The sequence below is a fragment of the Lagopus leucura genome, unplaced genomic scaffold, assembly GCF_019238085.1.
Source record: "Lagopus leucura isolate 7727_CA_CO unplaced genomic scaffold, USGS_WTPT01 Super-Scaffold_100012, whole genome shotgun sequence".
Classification (NCBI taxonomy): domain Eukaryota; kingdom Metazoa; phylum Chordata; class Aves; order Galliformes; family Phasianidae; genus Lagopus; species Lagopus leucura.
Window position 1 is genome coordinate 20898639 of NW_024962267.1, and position 17522 is coordinate 20916160.

Genomic DNA, 17522 nt, shown 5'->3' on the forward strand with positions numbered 1-17522 from the left:
TCATGGTCATGGTCATGGTCATGGTCATGGTCATGGTCATGGTCATGCCTGCTGGTATTTGGGGCTGTGCCTTAGGACAGTATGCAGAGGAGCTGCTTCTGCATTTCCAGCCATGATTAGGTGCAGAAGTAGGGAGGCTAGAGGCTACATCCCTGAAAATCTCTTTTTGCCTGAGCAAGCTTCCTTTTGGCATCCTTCTGTAAAAGGTTCCCTATGTGTGCTGATGGGTGAGCCAGAAGTAGCCCACCCATGGCTGAGCAGAGTGGCAGGGCAGTGTGTGAGCTAGTGTGTTCTGTATGCCATGAGGCTGGCAGGGAGTGGTGGCACTTGGCAATGGCCAAGGTCTTCAGCACATAAGCAGCATCGAGCAAGGAAATGGCGCTGCCAAGCTGGTATTGATTGCATCCTCAAGATGCTTTTGTGTGGGAGCAATAGGTGTGCTTTGCAGGGATTTGGCAAGAAAACATCATTTTTTGCATTTGCATCATTTCCTGATGTCTTTCTCATTGCACCATTGAGTTTTTTGCTGGAGAGAATCAACCAGGAAAAGGAAAAATGGCAAGGTGCAGTGGCTTTAGCCACCCTGGAGAGAGGATCGGGGAGATGACGGTGAAGATCCACAAGAAGACAAAAAAATCACTTGTCTGTATGTGGCCTTTTAATACAACCACTGACTTGCATTGTCCGCAGATGAGCCAGATCCTGCTGTGGCTGCTGCTTGTTGTGCTTGGCAGGCTGTTGGTGTATGGGCATGTGATGCATGTAATAAGAAGCAGAGCTTCTGGAAGATGGACTAATATTTGATTTAGAAATCTGCTGACAAGGTTATTAGCGATGCATTTCCTGGATACTTGGGATAAGCTCACAACTGGGATCTGGAGGACAAATAAAGCTTTTCTTTTTTGTGAATTCCCAGCAGACTATCTCCCCAAAATGTTTAAAAAAGCCTTCCAACAAGTGCCATAAATGCTTACTGGGGAAACATGCAAGACCTAAGTAGCAATACTCTCAGAAGCAGGCTCCTCTCCACGCATCTGCATTGCAAAGTGCTCCTTGCAGCCCTTTTTCCTTCCAGGGTCTGAGTCCTTCAGCTCGCGTGCGTTTTGGTGAACTGGAGCTGTGCTTGGGAGTGGTGTTGTGCAGTGGGGAAACCCATCAGCATGCTGCTCACGGCCTGGCCCTGCTGGCTCTGTCCAGAACTTCACCTTTCTGCACCAAAACATCAGCTGGTCAGGAGCTGACATCTTGCAGAAAAACAGCTGTGGTTTGGGGTTTGTAAAAGGGTATGGGCTTGTAACCAAGAGTGAATGCCTGGGAACTGGGGATTTGACCTACGTGGGAGTTCGACATGCAGCAGCATCTGAGCTTCATTGTTGTTTGTTTGTTTGTTTGTTTTCTTCTCAGTGGTGACCAGCAAAACAAGCACCTGCCAAGGACCCCCTGCTCGAGGCTGTTTTATTCCTGGTGCCAGGAGGATGCTCCAGTGGGTGCCCAGAATGCCCAGGTGTCACACTCTCTTCCAGCTCTCCCTCTGCTGCCTGTGCTGCTGACCCCTCTGCCCCTGACTCCCAACGGTGAGTCTCACCCTACTAATGCTGCTTGCAAGCCTTTGCTTATGTTTTCCATCCTTTCTTTTGTTTCGGTGATTTATTTAGATCCTCTTTTTCCCCCATCTTCTGGGAGCGCATAGGAAAAGGATGCTACCATCTTTTGACAGTGGGATTTAAAAATGACTGTACTTCCAGTTGGCCTTGGAGGGCAGGGATGCTGAACAGAGACCAATCTGGATATTGGGGTGGAAAGCCAACATTCATTGCAGGAAAGGTCTGGCACAGGTGCAGTCTCCACTTACAAGCAGGAGCTGCCCCAGTGTGTTTGGAGCTGCGATGAGGAGGAACCACAGCTCACCCATCCCACTGCTTGAAGAGTATTTTGGGCAATGGAGAGGTTTTCCTGCCCTCTGGCACTCGGCTTATTAACTGCTCCGGCTGCTTGATTGATTGTATTGACGGGTAATGCATGCCCCAGTTAGCTTATTGGGAGCAGCAACAAAAATAAAGCAATAAAAATAACCCTGTGCCCATGTCACCAAAATGTGTAGGAATGCTGCCGTTGCTGAAGCAGAGCCATGACCCCCCTGAGACAGATCACAGCCTCACTGCTGGGCCCTGGCTGAGGCCCTGCCCCTCTGTCCCACCCTTCTGATGGCTCTGGTTGGTGGCTGCTGGGGCAGAACCTCCCCAAATCCAAGTCTGGAGGGAAGTGTGCCCATAAACAACCTGGTAGCAATGCTCCCAGGTGCCACTGTGGTGTAACCCTTAGCTGAGTCCTGTGAAGAAAGAGGAGGGGGGATGACCCAAAGCGTACTTTATTTCTCAATGAAGTTGGCTTTCCCCAGTGTTTCAAAGCAACCACAGCAGACCATCTCTCCAGCAAAGGCTCAGCTCTGCCAGCAGGGACCCCCAGTATGAAAGGGAACACTGGGCTTACGGGGACCCTTCCACCTCCAGCGAGTGAAGTGGGGCTGAGGGATGTTGGGAAAGACAAGGGATCAACCTTCAGCCCTGTACCCAGCTCTGCAGGCTCCTGTTCTGCGCTCAGCATGCTCCTCCCTGGTGGACCCCGGCCCTCTGAGGAATCGCTCTGGAGCTCGAGGCCAGCCTACAGGGAGAGGTAAGGCAAGCTTGGTCCCTCTCCAGCTCCCATGGCCTCTGCCCCTGTCATACTTGGTCGCTCACCTTCTGCCGTGCTGGTCACAGGAGTCCTATAAAACCAGCAAAGAGCCAAGCTGGGATGAGCAGAGATGGGGTCATGTTCATCAGCCTCTCTGCTTTTGTTACTAAAATAGATCTGCTGTGGCCTGAGGCTGTCATGCTGTCCCAGGCATCGACTATCGCATAATAGAAGGCAGGGCAACATTTTTCCATTAGTGAGGAGGAGGATGTGCGACTCTTTGTGAGAAGATGGCCCTGTAAAAGCAGGAATGTTATAGTGACCGGCAGAGCCATCTCTCTCCCTTCCTGCGCAAATGATTCTATGGTTCTATGGGGCTGCACCAAGGTCACGGTGCCTCAGTTGGTGCACATCTCCTGGGGTTCTGCTGTCATGGGCTGCAGCTGTGTGTGCTGCACGCAGCCTCTTGTGAGCACATCCATCTGTGGTGGGATTGGGGAGGGGAAGCTTCAGAGGCTCGAAGGCTGTATGCTCAGGGAAGGATGCGCTTTGGGGAGCTGTGAGGAAGGCTCTGCTGGCAGACCCCTATGGGTCTCAGGAAAGGGCTCCCCACGGCCATCTCTGAGGAAAACCGAGGCATGTCCCTGCTGGGGGACTGTGTGTCTGACCCAGGACCACAACCCCAGACTGTCCTCCCACAAACTCCCATGACCCCACTCTGTCTGGCATGTGCGTTTTATCCTCTGGCTTAAGTGAAGACGTTTTTTCTGCAATAAGCAATTATTAAAGCACCGTTTGGATGAGCATTGTGACATCTCGCAGCTCCCACCTCCTCCAGGCAGGTCTCCAGCCTGCTTCCTCTGCCTTCCCACGCTCCCTGACAGAAGTGCCATCCCCTCTCTCAGGGCTGTATCCCTGCCCTCTGCTGTGTCCCCCGGTGGAACAGGAGCCCAGTGCCCAGCTCTGTGCATTTGCAGCTCCTGGCCCCAGAGGTGAGGCAAGGCGTGCTTTCTTTTAAACACTTCCTCATGGCTGCATCTTGGACATCTTGCCCCATGGTACTCAGTGGAACACCAGGTTAGAACTGGGGGATGTTTGTGCATGTAAGCTTGAGCACGCCTGCCAATGTCCTTCCATCTTTTACATTCAGAGGTGATCCTGTGGATGCCTGTGCTATAGCAAAACAGTGTATAAGGGAAACCTGAAAAAGGACTTTTGGGGGCGATCAGTTAGCCTGGGAAATAGCTGCTGTTCCGCCTTGTGCCCAGGCAGTTCTACTCCAGGGCAGGTAAGGTGCTTGCGTTGCATGTCTATGCTGGCACAAAGCTGACCAACAGCTAACGATTTCCCATTTTGACCCTTCTGCTTAATCTGAACTTGAAGGTGAACAGGAGGAGCTAACGGCATCGATCTGGGCTGCGGCTGATCAGCGCTGTGCCCCTCTCCTGCTGCTTTTTCTCTGCCTCCCCTTCACGCCTTTCAAAAGCCATCCGTCAGAGCAGGCTGGCGTGGCACCGTGCAGCTGACCTTGCTGGGGGACAGGGGGACAGCATGCAGGAGCCTGCTCTGCCCTCAACATTGGGCACAAGGCTGTGGGGTGCCTGAGGCTAAGAGGGGCAATGCCCACGTCTTGCTTCGTTTGCCCCATTGAGGAACAAAACAAAACCTGAGCATGGCTTGGAAACCTTGAACTTTTTTTTTTTTTTTTGGTCTTCCCTCAGCATCTTCCTTGCTTTAGCCATGGATTTCCTGCAGCTGAAAACAACAAACCATTTTAATCTACGTATTGCTTGTTCTGATCTTTTAATCCAGCTTGCTTTCTATCGGCGGAGCAGCCTAAAATCATTTCTCTGCCTGCCTCCTATTATATAATTATTCGGTAGATTACTCAGGGGCCAGATGTGGCTAGGCACTGCTGTGAAGGGTTCAGGGGCTGCAGAGGAACACTGCAGGGCTGGGAGGGAGGGAAAGTGTTAAGCTGACTGCACTGTGCTGAGTCCTTTGCATTCCAGCACGCAACGGTAAGTGAGGTTATCCTTTCATCTCATTTGTTGAAAGAAAATGCCCCAGAGTCCAGTTGGAGGAATGTGGCCTCCAACTTGGATAGGATCTCACTGCACTTCTGTGGTGTATTTTATGGCTGTATTTCTGCCTCTGATCTCACTGCGGTGTTATCCACATCTTGGGAAGGAATGAGGCGTATGGATGGTGCTGCTCCTGCAGAACTGCCTGACATCCCTGTGTAGAGCATTGGGTGGGGAACAGCTTGGGGTGAAGGACCATCAGCTTGGGGGAATATCATGGTGACACTGAGATGGCATGGCTTCATCACCAAAGCCCCTGATCTCAGACAGCTTTCAAGGAGCCTTAGATATTAACCTTAGATAACGAAGTCTGGAGCCCTCAGGTAATGGGGTGTTTTGGGACAGCTGCTTTGCAGAAGCAACATCACTAAAACTGATGCCAGAGGAGGATTTGCCCAAGGGTTTCCATTTGCAGGGATGATGGAAAGGTGTATCATCAGCATAGAGTGGTGTAGCTGAGGGATTTGCTGGGAGCGGTTGGTGTTGCCAGCAAATGCAGCTGCTGACTGGTCTAAACTCTGGGCTTGAGCCCATAAGAACAACGGGATGTCTCCAAGAATTCATTTTCTCCTCCTCAGAAGGAGCGTTTTTGCTCCATTGAGCTGGTACAGAAGAGCTCTATTTACCTTAAACACAAGGAATCCAAAACCTAGAAGCAAAGTGAACTCTTCTCCAGTCACCCAGAATTAAGGACCAAGTTCCGTCAGCTACTTCAGAGCTCACATTCTCTTTGGAGCCTGGACTTGCAAGGCCACCAGGACTGGCAGTTGAGGGGAGAAAGCCAGGAGATGCTTAACCCATGGACTACAGCTGGCTTGGATGTGATTGGGATGTTTTTTTGGGTTGAGCAGGTGTTTATGGATGTGACTTTGACATGTTCTTTGAGCCTTTGGCTTAGCAGCGCAGTTTTGGGAACAAATGGTGCTCAACTTGGAGCATACTGCACTCCATCTATAAGACACCAGACATCTCGGTCCTTCTTCCACAACAGCTGTTTCAGCTGCCCTTCTTCTTCCAAGGCAGGAGATCTGTTGGCTCTTGGAGTGGCTGGTTGAAAGGAGGGCACTGGAGGATGTGAACAGCCGCGGAGGGGTCCAAAGCAGTGTGGGGACACGAGATGCTCTTTATTTGGCCGTGCGGTGCTTGCCATGCATTCCCTTCCTCGGAGGCTCATAGAGAGGGTGTACCAGTTGAGATCTGGGGGCTGCAGTCAGTGTTCCAGCCGGGTCCCTCCATCACTGCTGCTTGCTGCAAGCTGCCTGTTCTAACTCAGCTGGCGCCAGCAGCTAAATGTGTGCTGCTGAACACGCTCCTCCCTCCTGCAGGCTCCATCCCTGGCTGATGCCCTGGCCAAATGGCTCTAAATTTCCCCATGTACAGAGCCCCAGCGCTCATTTCGTAGCAGAAGCTCTTTCCCCTTCATGTTGATAGCATTGGCTGGTTTGTTCTCATCGCCTCGAGGCAACCCGATTTGCTCAGTGGCCTTTAAAAAAAATGGATGAAAAAAAAAAAAAATAATCAGAGCCCACTGAAATGACAAAAACATCAGTGGTGGGTGCATCCCTCTTTACAGCAAACCAAGGGATTTGGGAGAAAATAGGTCACGTGCTCTCTGTCCCATGCCACGTGGTTGCCATCCCAGGGCCAATGAGGTTTGGAGCCCTCCGCGCTGTACAGCAAAAGATCACTGGGATTTTTTTCCCCATAGCATTTTTCATCCTTTCCAAACGTGAAAAGAGTGGCCATCTGCACAGACCCCGTCACGCAAAATCGGCACGAAAGCGGCTCTTTGGGGAAGGTAAGGAGATTTGAAAGATTGTGTTGGTGGAAGACCACCTGCCGCGTGCAACTTCTCCTTCAGATGAAAATTGATGCGGTGCTACGAGATATGGTTTAGTAGCCTAGTGGTAGTGGTGGTGATAGGAGGATTGTTGGACTAGACGATCTTGTAGGTCCTTTCCAACCTTGTGATTCTGTGATTAGTGAAGAGTTGGGAAGCGAGTCGAATACAGGGCTCCAGTGGGGGCTAGAAGAGCTCTGAACGTTTAAGAGCCTTCCCAAGTGCATGTCTTGAGTAGAGAAAATAGAAGTCCGTGTTGGACGGAGGTGGGTTTATGGGAGCAATTGGTCGTCAGCTCCAGTGAACGGCTGCTCCTCCAACTATCTGGTCTTGCAGAATTGCCATTCTTTGCTGCAGTGTGGATTTTATGAAAATAAAGAGTAACTTTACCTGCATACTGTAGCCAATGCTAACAACCACCGGGTCGGGAAGCGCCCATCTCCGCGTTAGCTGGGGTATCCATCTGCTATGGATTTGTGTGAGGCACGGTGCGAGCTGTGGACAGTGCTGCTGGTGGATGTGTGGGGACAGCCAGAATCACACCAACCCAAAGAAACAGGGGCTAGAATAACATCAGTGCTCATCACACCTGGGTCTGTCCGTGCAATAGAAGCCCATAGCATGTTTGATTTGATTTCTGCATTTTGGTTACGCTTCCATTAATTTTTGCTCTTGCACAGAGGAAATGGGCAGAAATTTTATTTGAGGAGAGGAATGCCTTTTATAATGGCTCCCTTCTATTCTTTGGGTAACCGTCTTCCCCATGGCTGCTACATTTTCTGATGCCTTTGCTTATTTGCTTTCTGGTGGCATTTTATTTGGTTGAAACGTTTCTTTGTGAGTATAAAAGTGAGTTATTAGTTTCAGAGGTTAGGGAAGGCTGAAATGCTGTTAAATCAATCCCGAAATATCACATCCTCGTTATGAAGGGAAAGTATTTTCAGATATGTTTGTCTTGTAATTTGAGTTTTCTGGGATAATGTCATTTTAATGCGAATCATATTAGAGAAATCCATCTTATTACTGGGGAGTCACGTCTGGCTCAGAATAAACCGAATGGATGAAGGGCAATGTGTTTAGGTTTCCATAAAATGATTGACCTTTGTTTTGACAGATGCAAAGGCAGATGCTATAGCTTGCATTTTGATACAGAAACCAACCAAAAGTCGTGGTTTTGTATCATATTCAGGCTTTCATCTTCAGTTCCAAAATAATTCAGTCGTATTTTTGAAACTCTTAATCTCAGTTCTTTCCCTCTCTCTTAAGGATTAATTTGTGCAAACATTTTTAGTATTTCCAGATATAAAGGCACATTTTGACGTCTTTCCTCTAGGGCAATAAACATCAGAGATGTTCTTTTAACCTCATTGAATTTAAGGACATTTCCTTCTGAAGAAAACACACTGTTGGGGGGGGGGGATACTGACCAGGATGAAAGAGGGAAAAAAAAAAAAGTAGTTTTGGGTAATGGGGTTTGCAGCAGGGAAGGGGGGTAGGTACCATGTCTGTGGGTGCACGAGAATGAGCCCCAGCCCAACACCAGCCTTGTGGGGAGCACTGCCCGTCCCTGCAACACGCTCTAACGCTTTTCTCTCGTTGCACCCATCCTGGTGCTGCGGCTGTGCACGCACACGCATCTATCTTCTTCTATTTTATTCAGGCTTTGCTATGTGAGTAAATGGTGTCAGGTCACCAGACCTGCTCCTCTGAGGACAGATTTGGGGATGGGGGTGGTCATGGCACCCTCCCCGCAGCTCTGGTCCCATGCTCAGTACGTGTACAGGTTTCCTCCTCGATGTGCTTGGCTGAGTGTTTGGACCCGAGGTTATAGAGGACCTACCACAGGGAGAAGGAGAGAGGAAAGCACGGCTCTCCTTGATCGTAATCGAGGCTGAGGTTTAGCTGAAGTGAAAACAGATCAGGAGTGACAGTTTTGGAGCCTGCTGTCAGGGTCTGAGCATGGCGCGGCAGCAATCCACCCCCAGCCGCCCAGGGCCACCTTCCTCCTCTTCTTCCTCCTCCTCCTCCTCCTCCTCCTCCTCATCGGTGAGCATGGGACAGGGTCACGCTGCCTGCCTCCATCCATGGCGCATCTCATGCCTGGGGTTGGTGGCATGTTGTCGCATGCCACCCCTGCCTACGTTCCCAGAGGCCAGAGCATCTCTGGCCAAGGTGATTGACGTGGGTTTGCTGAGAGCCAGTGCCACGGAGCAGCTCTAGGTCCAGCCCCATGGTCAAAATAACACACGCCTTGCCTGTCTCGACCTTCCATGTCCTGTCTGCCCTTGTGTGCTCCAGGTCAGTCTGTCCGTGCACCGGTGCCTGGACAGACACCTCTAGGGCAGCCGTCGTGCAGCAAGCCTCATCCCTATTTCCAGGGATTAGGGAGAGAAATGGGGCTGGGATGAGATGAGGCAGGAGATTGCTGCACTTGCAGGATGAAGGGATTTGTTGGCTGCCCCCAGATCAGGAGATTGAAAATGGAGGGAAATTACTGAGATGATGCTGCCTGGGATTAAAGCCAGTCTGGCCAGAGGCGGTCTCCTTCAGAGGGGGGTGGCGGGTGGGCTGCAGGCTGCCTGCTGCTCTGCAAGCATTTTCTGCAGAAGCGGTGGAAGTCCATCCTCAGGACTCCGGCATGCCTGGAATTGTGTGCAGTGTGGTGTGGTGGACTGAGGTGGGGAGGTGGGGAGAAGGGGACAGGAACGGAAGGCCACCTCCTTGCTGGCTCCTTGTCCAGCAGGATTAAAGTGCCCCTTGTGTTCTGCTGGGAACCCCAGAGGTGCTCTCCTCTCAGCCGTCCCCGCAGGCAGAAGGATGCCGGGCGCATGCTTGGAGCTCTTTACAGAGCTGTGCCCTCTGGTTTCCTGGCTGCAGGAGGACAGGCTGCATGTCCTCCGAGGGCTGCAAAGCCCCATGTGGCCTCTCTTCCTTGGTGAGCTCTCATCATGGACCTCCGGCCATGAGTGTCCTCTTTTGAGTGTCCTTTGGCCTTCTGCTGAAAAACGGCATGTAAGAGATGTGTTCCATTGCAGGGCACATGTGCTCAGTGTTGGTGATAAATGTCCTTTATATCATCCACAGAGCAGTGTGATCTGATGCCAGGTCCAAGGCAGAACGAGGTCCTTGTGAGATATGTGTGGTAGAGGGAGCCTCCGGGATGGGTGAGGTGGCTGGACCACCAGGCAGCCTCGTCACAACATTTTCTTACTCCGCTTTTTAGCTGGGGCAAAACAAGGCTAAATTGGATGCAGCCCTGCAGCATGACTGACCCTGGGCACAGCACATGGCTGTCCTGCTGAGAGGTGTTCCTGCACCCAGCCCAGATCTCCCTTGCTGCAATTAAGACCCTGCGTAATGCCCCGTCTCCTCCAGCCTCCTCATTCCTGCAGACCTTGGTTCCTCTGGCCCTTCCTTCTGTCCTCGTGGATCCAGGGTTGCTCTCTGTTGGCTGGATCTCCCATGAAGACCCATCTTATTATTCTTGGCTTTCTTTCGCAGATCCTGAGCTTGTACACTGAGTTATTGCTCCCAGAACAACATTCAGTACTTTCCCTTTCCCTTCCTGAGTCATATCTTATTTTCCCCACCATTGCCAAGCTCTCTTTGGGTTCTTGCCATGCTCTCAGCCAAACTGGCTCCCCTAAGCTGCCTTTTCACCTGGCACTTTAACAGAAGAGCCTCTAATACCTGCTCTTTGAGCACTGAGGGGGTTTCCCACCCATCTCCAAACAGTTTCCTTTACTTCAGGCTTCCCTGGTTCTTTCAGAAAAAATGTCACATAGGAAGATATTTGGAACCATGTTCCTACCACTGCTGTACCACCTGTTAGGGCTTTCCCCTCTCTGCACAAGCTTACCTTGGGGCTGCAGATGCCTGCAGAAATGCTTGGCTCCCCTTGTGCCATGTGAGGTTCTCTGTTCTCCAGCAGCTTGGTCCTGCCACCCTCTGCAGCACTGGGTCTCATGACGCATCCAAGATGCAGATATGGAGCACAGCACTGAAGCTCTTGGCTTCTAAATCTCAGCAGTGCAAAGCAGCACCGTTTCAGCTAATTAAAGCCAATGGTGCAACGTGTTAATGGCAGCAATGCCTTTCAAGGTGACTTGGGTACCTGTGCTGAATGGAGAATAGCAAATGGTTGGCCCAACGCAGCTCCTCATCAGCACCTCTTCCTGCTTCCCAGAATCTCCAAAGAGTTGGCTGGAGCATGGAGGGACAGCTGGTATTTCAGAAAAAATCTTCAATGTGTTGCTTTATTATTTAATTTTCTGGCAGAGTAAAATCTGTGGTTGAGGAGACAGACGCCTTCCTTATGATGGTAGGAGATGGTATTTTCTCAGCACAAGGTGTCTTAAGCCCACCCAGCACTTGCTGAAGGCTTACAGACATTTGCAGATGTGCAGTTGCTCTTGGTGACTGAGCAGCAGTAAGACCAACAGAGTAGAGCAAAGAGCATCAGAGCTCATAGGAAATGAGCTGAAATATCCTGTGTACTGAAACAATCTAACCTTCACTGAAAGGACTTTTTTATTGGCAAGTTGTTCCAAAAGTAGCTGACAGGGTGAATTGAAAGTGACTAAACTCAAGTGTGTTGTCTCCACACTCAGCCTTCCAGAAGCAGCTTTCATTCAATACAAAACTAATTCAGTGCAGAGCTATTGCTAGACCAAGCAGGGTTTTTTGACCTTGTGAAAGATGGAGTTGGAGGTTTCACAGGTGCAAATAATTGTTTCCTCATTGCATGCAAAATCTTCATCCTGGTGTGATCAACAGGGAAAAGCTGTAGATTCGCTTGCTGCCATCACACAAAAGATGGCTGTAATGACCATCAGGACAGATCCAGGGCTTCTCTTTGGATTGGGCTTGCGTTAGAGGTTGTGGATATTAATGCTGTCTGACATCAGGGGGTCCAATCTTGTTTTCACATCTGACTTCCCATCCATTCACCACCCACACCAGGGTGATGCTGGAGGCTGCTTGTCATTAACCTCTGAAGTGCAGTGGGTTAAAATGGATGCAGTGGCACCCAGCAGATAAGCAGGGACTCCTGGATGTCACTCCCTGAGTTTCCAGTGCCTGCTGGCAGGACCCAAAATTTGTGCTTTTTTTGTGATAGGAACTCACCAGCTTTCTCTATATGGGACAGGCCACTGCTGTGATGCTGCATTTCTTGGTTTGCCAGTCAGGTCAGAAATCTGGCTGAAATGCCTGAAATTTAAAGTAAGTAACAACTACAAAAGAGAGGTGAAATGGCTAGGGGAGTTTTGCACGTCGTGTAGAGCTGCTCTTCTATTTTCTTCTCAAAAACTGGAAGAGATCGTGTTTAAGAGCCAAGCTTTTCTCAGCAGTACCACTAAAAACACCTGAATTTAAGGTGTGTTCAACAGAAGGGAACCCAAAAGCAGGATGCACAGCCTGATACTAGCCTGAAACAAATCTGTGTGGCAGCTGGTGGATGTGCTGTGTAAAGAAGAATCCCAGGAAAGTAATGGGGAATTTCCTGAGGGGAAGAGCAGTTTTAGCACAGCTTTGGGCAGGTCTGAGAGCAGAGATGTTGACTGATACCAACACCTAGAGCCAGTGTTCTGTATGGAAGGCCACCCAGTGTGAACAAGCAGCCCTGCTCTTAGGGGGGCAAGGGACCTGGGGAGCAATCCATGCTGGCTTGAAGGGGATAGGAAGCCATTGTTTAGGAAATGGAGAAAAGCTTTCAAGAATTCCATCTAGCAGAGAGATTGGGGGCAGGATCAGGTGGTAGAAGACAATCAGAGGTGCTGAGGATGTAGCAGAGGCTGATTGTGATGATGGCCCTGGCTCTGAATATGTGGTCATGGGAGCTGGAAGAAGGGGCAGAGCAGGGGGTCCAAAGCAGGAACAATTGCATCTCTGCAATAGTAGTTGGGGTAGCTGGCATAAAAGTGAGGGAGGCTGGAAGAATCCTATGGTTCACAAGAGCAGATGGGAAGGCAGGTTACAGTTGCTCTTCAGCAGCCTTTGGGTGACACTGTGGGCCATGAGCAGAGACATCACCTGGAGGAGAGCAGGGGAATGGGAGCAGGTAACCAAGAATGAAATATCCAGAAGGCAAGAGCAGGGAGATGTACTGATGCTACATCTGTAGTGATGCGTGGAAAGACCAAGGGCTGGTGAGACGTGGGGATACCATGGCTGATGTACCAAGCTAGAGTGGAGGTATCTCTTTTTTTTCTATCAGAGTTTTCTATGTTTTCAGTGGAGCTGGAGAGTGAGTGGAGGAGACATTAATCAAAATGACTCTTCTGTTTGTGGAAGCCAGCAGCAGCTGCAAATGCAGCCTTATTGCAAAACAACGTTAGGCGTGACGCATTTGGACTTCCATGCGACTGTCCTCTCATGGCTTCATCTTCTGACCGCTAGTTGATGCATTTCCTTTTGGAGCCTGGCTTTTAGTGAGTACCAGACTTTGGTTTGTTGCCACAGCAATTTTTATCCTTTCTCCTTCCATCCCCAGCCTGATCTGTCCAGACTGCATTGTCGTCATAATCCTGAGCTCGCTGCGGCACGCTGCCCCCAGCCGCTAAAATGTGATGCTGAAAATCACTGGATTAGGTCTTAATGGCAGGATCAAGCCACAAGGAGATGAGTGGGGAGAAAGCTTAAGCAAGTGGGCGGGCAGATCTTGGGAAAGTGTATAACGTCAGAAAAATGACTTCTTTCCTAGGCTGCCTTCTGCCCTCTTAATTTAGGACATGGCTTTCAGTCTCCAAGGTTCAGAAAAAAACTGGCTCAGGATTTAGGAAGTGGGTATCAAGAGGTCAGAGATGCTTAAATATTTCCTCCTCATTGCTTAAAAGTGTACTCTTAGCAGTATGGACTTTTTGGCCAAGGTGTTAATCTCAAACATGAAACTCAGCCAATGCATTAGAAATACGGCCCTTGCTATGGCATATCGTGGTGTGCTGAAGGATGCTGGAGCTTTGCAGTTGGAATCCTGCTGGTGGGACTCCTGAAGCTCCACAGAGGCCGTGATATGTGTTGAATGCTTTTCAGATCAACGTTGCCTTTGAGCAACCACTGAGGTGCTCCAGAGCAGGATCTTTGGGTGGTGCCTGGGTGGGTGGCACGTGCTCCTTGTGCAGACCCCAGGCTGGTCCCAGTGCTTTGCCTGCATGGACCTGCAAGAGCTCTTCCCTTAAGGGCTCCAAGGCTTTGGAGTTGGGGTGGCAGCCTGGATTGAACAAACCTACCAAGGAGGAGTGGTTTTCTGAAGGCCGTGCAATGGGTGACGAGGCTGATGGAGACTTTCTTTGAGTTTTACTTGGCAGTGCCTGTGAACTTTCCATCCAAGCCCTTCTTGGAGGGGGAGGGTTGTGCCTCTGGGATGTTTGTGCATCAAGTTGTTTTCTCTGATTGTTTTCGGACAGCTTGAAGAAAACATTGCTGTCCCCCAAAATAAACACCTAGTCAGTGCTGTGAAACTTGATCTCTGTAACACTGAGGAGAATATTCCATGATGGAATCTGGAGAAGAAACCCTGCCTTACGCATCTGACTTCTGGCAGTGCGTGGTCCCAGAGGCACCAGGGTGACTTCAGTTCAGATAACCTAAGCATATTTTCTGCCTGCTCTCTAGCTTTCTTGTCTGTCTTGGAGGGCAGGTTTGAGAATAGACTTGAAAAATGGTGTCTGCTCAAGGCAAGGATGCTCTTGCTCAACTGCAACTTCCACAGGTGTCTGGGAAATGAGAACCAGAGTACTGCTGCAAAGAGGGAGCACGGGAAGGAAAACACCCACAAAACCCCAGACATGAGGAGAGGAGAGCTTGGGACTGTGTGCCCTAGCGGGAGCAGGGACCCCTCAGCCTCAAAGGGTGGGATGTCAGCTCTGCAGACAGCAGTGATGCTAGATGGACCTCTCTGGTAGCAGATGCCCTGGTTCTCACTTGCAGAGGGGCTGCAGGCAGCTCTGGCTGGAGCCATGCCCAGTAAGGGCCAGCAGATGCATAGGAGAAAGAAGAGGAGGGCTGGTACAGCATGGGCGGGAGGAGAGGATGTTTCTGCTGGAAAGCAGCTGAGACAAAGAAACAAAGTGTATTGAGCAAAAATTGAGCCATTTGGAGCTTTTATTTTAATTTTATTTTATTTTATTTCATTTTATTTTTATCTTGGTGATAGTTGGAGGTACATGAAATGGCATTTTGGTGAAAAGCTGGCTGTGGTGGCATTTGGGTGCCCTTCGGGAAGACATTTCCAGGGCAAACATGCCATGAGCTGGGTGACTGTGGTGGCAGGAGCCAGCCATGCTCGCCCAGGGGGACACCAGCTTGGTGGAACCACTGCTGAATGGAGGCTTGGAAACCAAGCTAGAGAATGGAGGCCAGCTCAGCCTTCCTCCTCATGCTTATATTCCATCTCCTGAGAGGGGGCCAGGACATGAAAATGACAGTCTTGAATTAAAATAAATTGAATTAATTCAATACATGGTGTTCAGAATTCTCTTAATAATTAGATTTCATTCAATCTTAAGTGCTTCTCAATGTTTGCAATGTGAATTGGCTGGCACAAAGGCGAGAGCACCAACTTAGGCAATCTGTCCAACCTCCAACAAACTGGTGTGGAAAAAAAATCTGGGGAGGGACAGGAGTCCTCCCACTGTTCTGGGCTTCCATTTTTCCTTCCTTTTCTCTACTTGGTCACTGGAGCACGAGCTGTTTTGCAGTCAGTGGGTATTTCTGATGGATTGAGAACATTTCCTGGAATTTACTAGATTTGTTTTCAAAACCAAAGGAGAGGTGAAGAGCTGGGTTGTTCTATGTGTTGATGATGCCTTCTGCAAGCGCTCTCCCAAAAGGCAGGTGGATTTAAAAGCTCTGTTTTCTCTGCAGTCAGGTCATCCTTTAGAAAAACATTTTGGGACATATCAGCATTGGGTGCCACGTTCCCAACTCTGCAGGTTAGAGTGCTGCTCTGCTCCTTTGCATGCAGTATCCCAGGCATCATAGTTCTCACTTGGTTTGCAGTGTACCTTCCATTTTGGGTCCAAACTCGGCTCTTCCATCTCATGGTGCCGCATCTTTGACTTCTGCAGGGCTGCACCAGCTCTGTGCTGGCTTGGAGCTGGGCACTTTGCTTTATCCATCAGGCTGGACGTAATGGTGTCCTCGGGGCTTCTGAAGGGAAGGACAAAGGAGCAATTCTGAAGATGCTGTGAGCTAGGCAGAGCTCGCTTGCCCTGTGAGGAGATGGGTCCTAGTGCACGGGGTCTCTTTGGGCTGAGAACACTCTGAAATGCTCAAAATGGTGTTTGGAGTGAGATTTTTTCTCAACACTTTGTCTGTGAAGAATGAAGAAGGCTGGGGGGAGGTACACGGACAGAGTAAATGCCTCTGCTCTATTGTTCTCGTAGTTTCCACCGCATTTATGAACTCCCATATAAAAGACTTACCTTTCACTAGTATGATTAAGAAAAGGCCAATGTAGCTTTCCTGCTTGCTGGAGCATGAAGCGTGTTTAATTTAATAATGCTGATAGATCTTAAAGCCAGGAGCATTTGGCTAACACATGACCCACTTTTTCAATCAATTGGAAACATTTACATAACGGCCGGCTTCAGGGTCTCCCATGTGAGGGATAGGGAGCACAGGGCGGTGGTAGGTGGCTGCAATACAGGGCATTTGGTGAGAGCACAGTGGTGGATTTGATGTGTACTTGGTGGGAAAGCCATGGCTCACCTCCCTGGGGCTGCCAGCCCCTGCTTGGAGCAGCACAGCCGACGTGTCAGCTCTCCCATAGCTGCTGGGTTTGTGACAGCCCCGTCCCCATTCAGCTGTTCTCTTGTGGGAAAGCATCATCTCCCTGCTCACCGCATGGCTTTTGTCCATTTTGAGCTTTGTGGGAGCCTACTGGAAGAGGATGCTTTCTCTCAAGCCCGTCTCGTGGCCATTTGTGCCCTGCTACACATCTATACATCCCAACTGCCTCTTTGCTTCAAATATATTATATTTGAATACTTAAGCACTGGTTTACCTCCCTTTTTTTGGTCACAGACACCACTGTATGAGCACAGAAAAACAGCAGATGCTTGTGACAGAAAAATCTCCCATCTGATGTGTACCGAGGGATTAAATAACATGGAGGAGAATTGCTGCAGATCTCCTGGCATTGCACACAGGAGGATGCTGGCACCGTCCATGACAGAGGACTGGTCTCCCCATGCAGTAGGCTGCAGAGACATTCGGTGTGCCCACTCCCAGCACAGAGATGCTATTAAGGAGACGCTGGGAAAAAAAAAGAAAACAAACAGAGGATTTGTTTCCCTACCTACTGTGATTTGTCTTCCCCTGCCTCGAAAATGCCGGTAGCATTTTTACCTCTAGAGGGCAGAGGAGGAAAGAGAGAAAGAGTGGAAGGGAATGTATCAGCCCCTGGAAAATGGGCCGAGGTTTCATGAGATATGTGCAGCTGGAAATGGCGTGCATTCATCAGGCACAGCACCTGGCTTACAGATCTGGGTTAAAATCCAGTAGGGCAGTGATCAGCACGCCAGCTCAGCCCTTCCTGCTAATCATGCTTGGAGTCTGATGGGTATTTCCACTTACAGAAGAGCTGGCTGTTCCAAAACCCACAGCTCCAGATTTGCTGAGTGTTCATTCATGCTCAGAGTGGTGAATTTTGGTTTGCCAGATGCGTGCCCTGGGCCTTTTGAAGTCCAAGCTCTGCAGTCAGTCTTTGGCCAGGGGGCTCTACCAGCTCCCTGCTCCCTTGTCACAGAATCATAGCATCATAGCATCACTTGAATTGGAAGGGACCTTTGAAGGTCATCTAGTCCAGCTCTCCACAATTAACAGGAGCAAATAGATGTGCTGATGGTGGGTGGCAGAGGTAGGGGTGGTGAATCCGTGAGGAGGGGTCAGGAAGGCAAACTCACCCCAGGGATGCCCATCCT

At 49.9% G+C, this 17522-nt stretch overlaps 1 protein-coding gene across 11 annotated transcripts in view; it reads left to right on the top strand.

The window, feature by feature from the left end:
- The window catches only part of PCBP3 (poly(rC) binding protein 3), a 46621-nt gene that overhangs the window by 6097 nt on the left and 23002 nt on the right, over positions 1-17522 (top strand). For 9 of the 11 annotated variants that reach the window (XM_042874648.1, XM_042874654.1, XM_042874651.1 and 6 more), the window contains exons 2-4: positions 1405-1574; positions 2575-2673; positions 6466-6555. The gene's annotated coding sequence lies outside the window, so the exon portion shown is untranslated. Of the gene's footprint in view, positions 1-1404; positions 1575-2574; positions 2674-3940; positions 3962-6465; positions 6556-17522 lie in introns of those variants that run through there. The other 2 variants (XM_042874649.1, XM_042874650.1) reach the window with 2 other exon arrangements.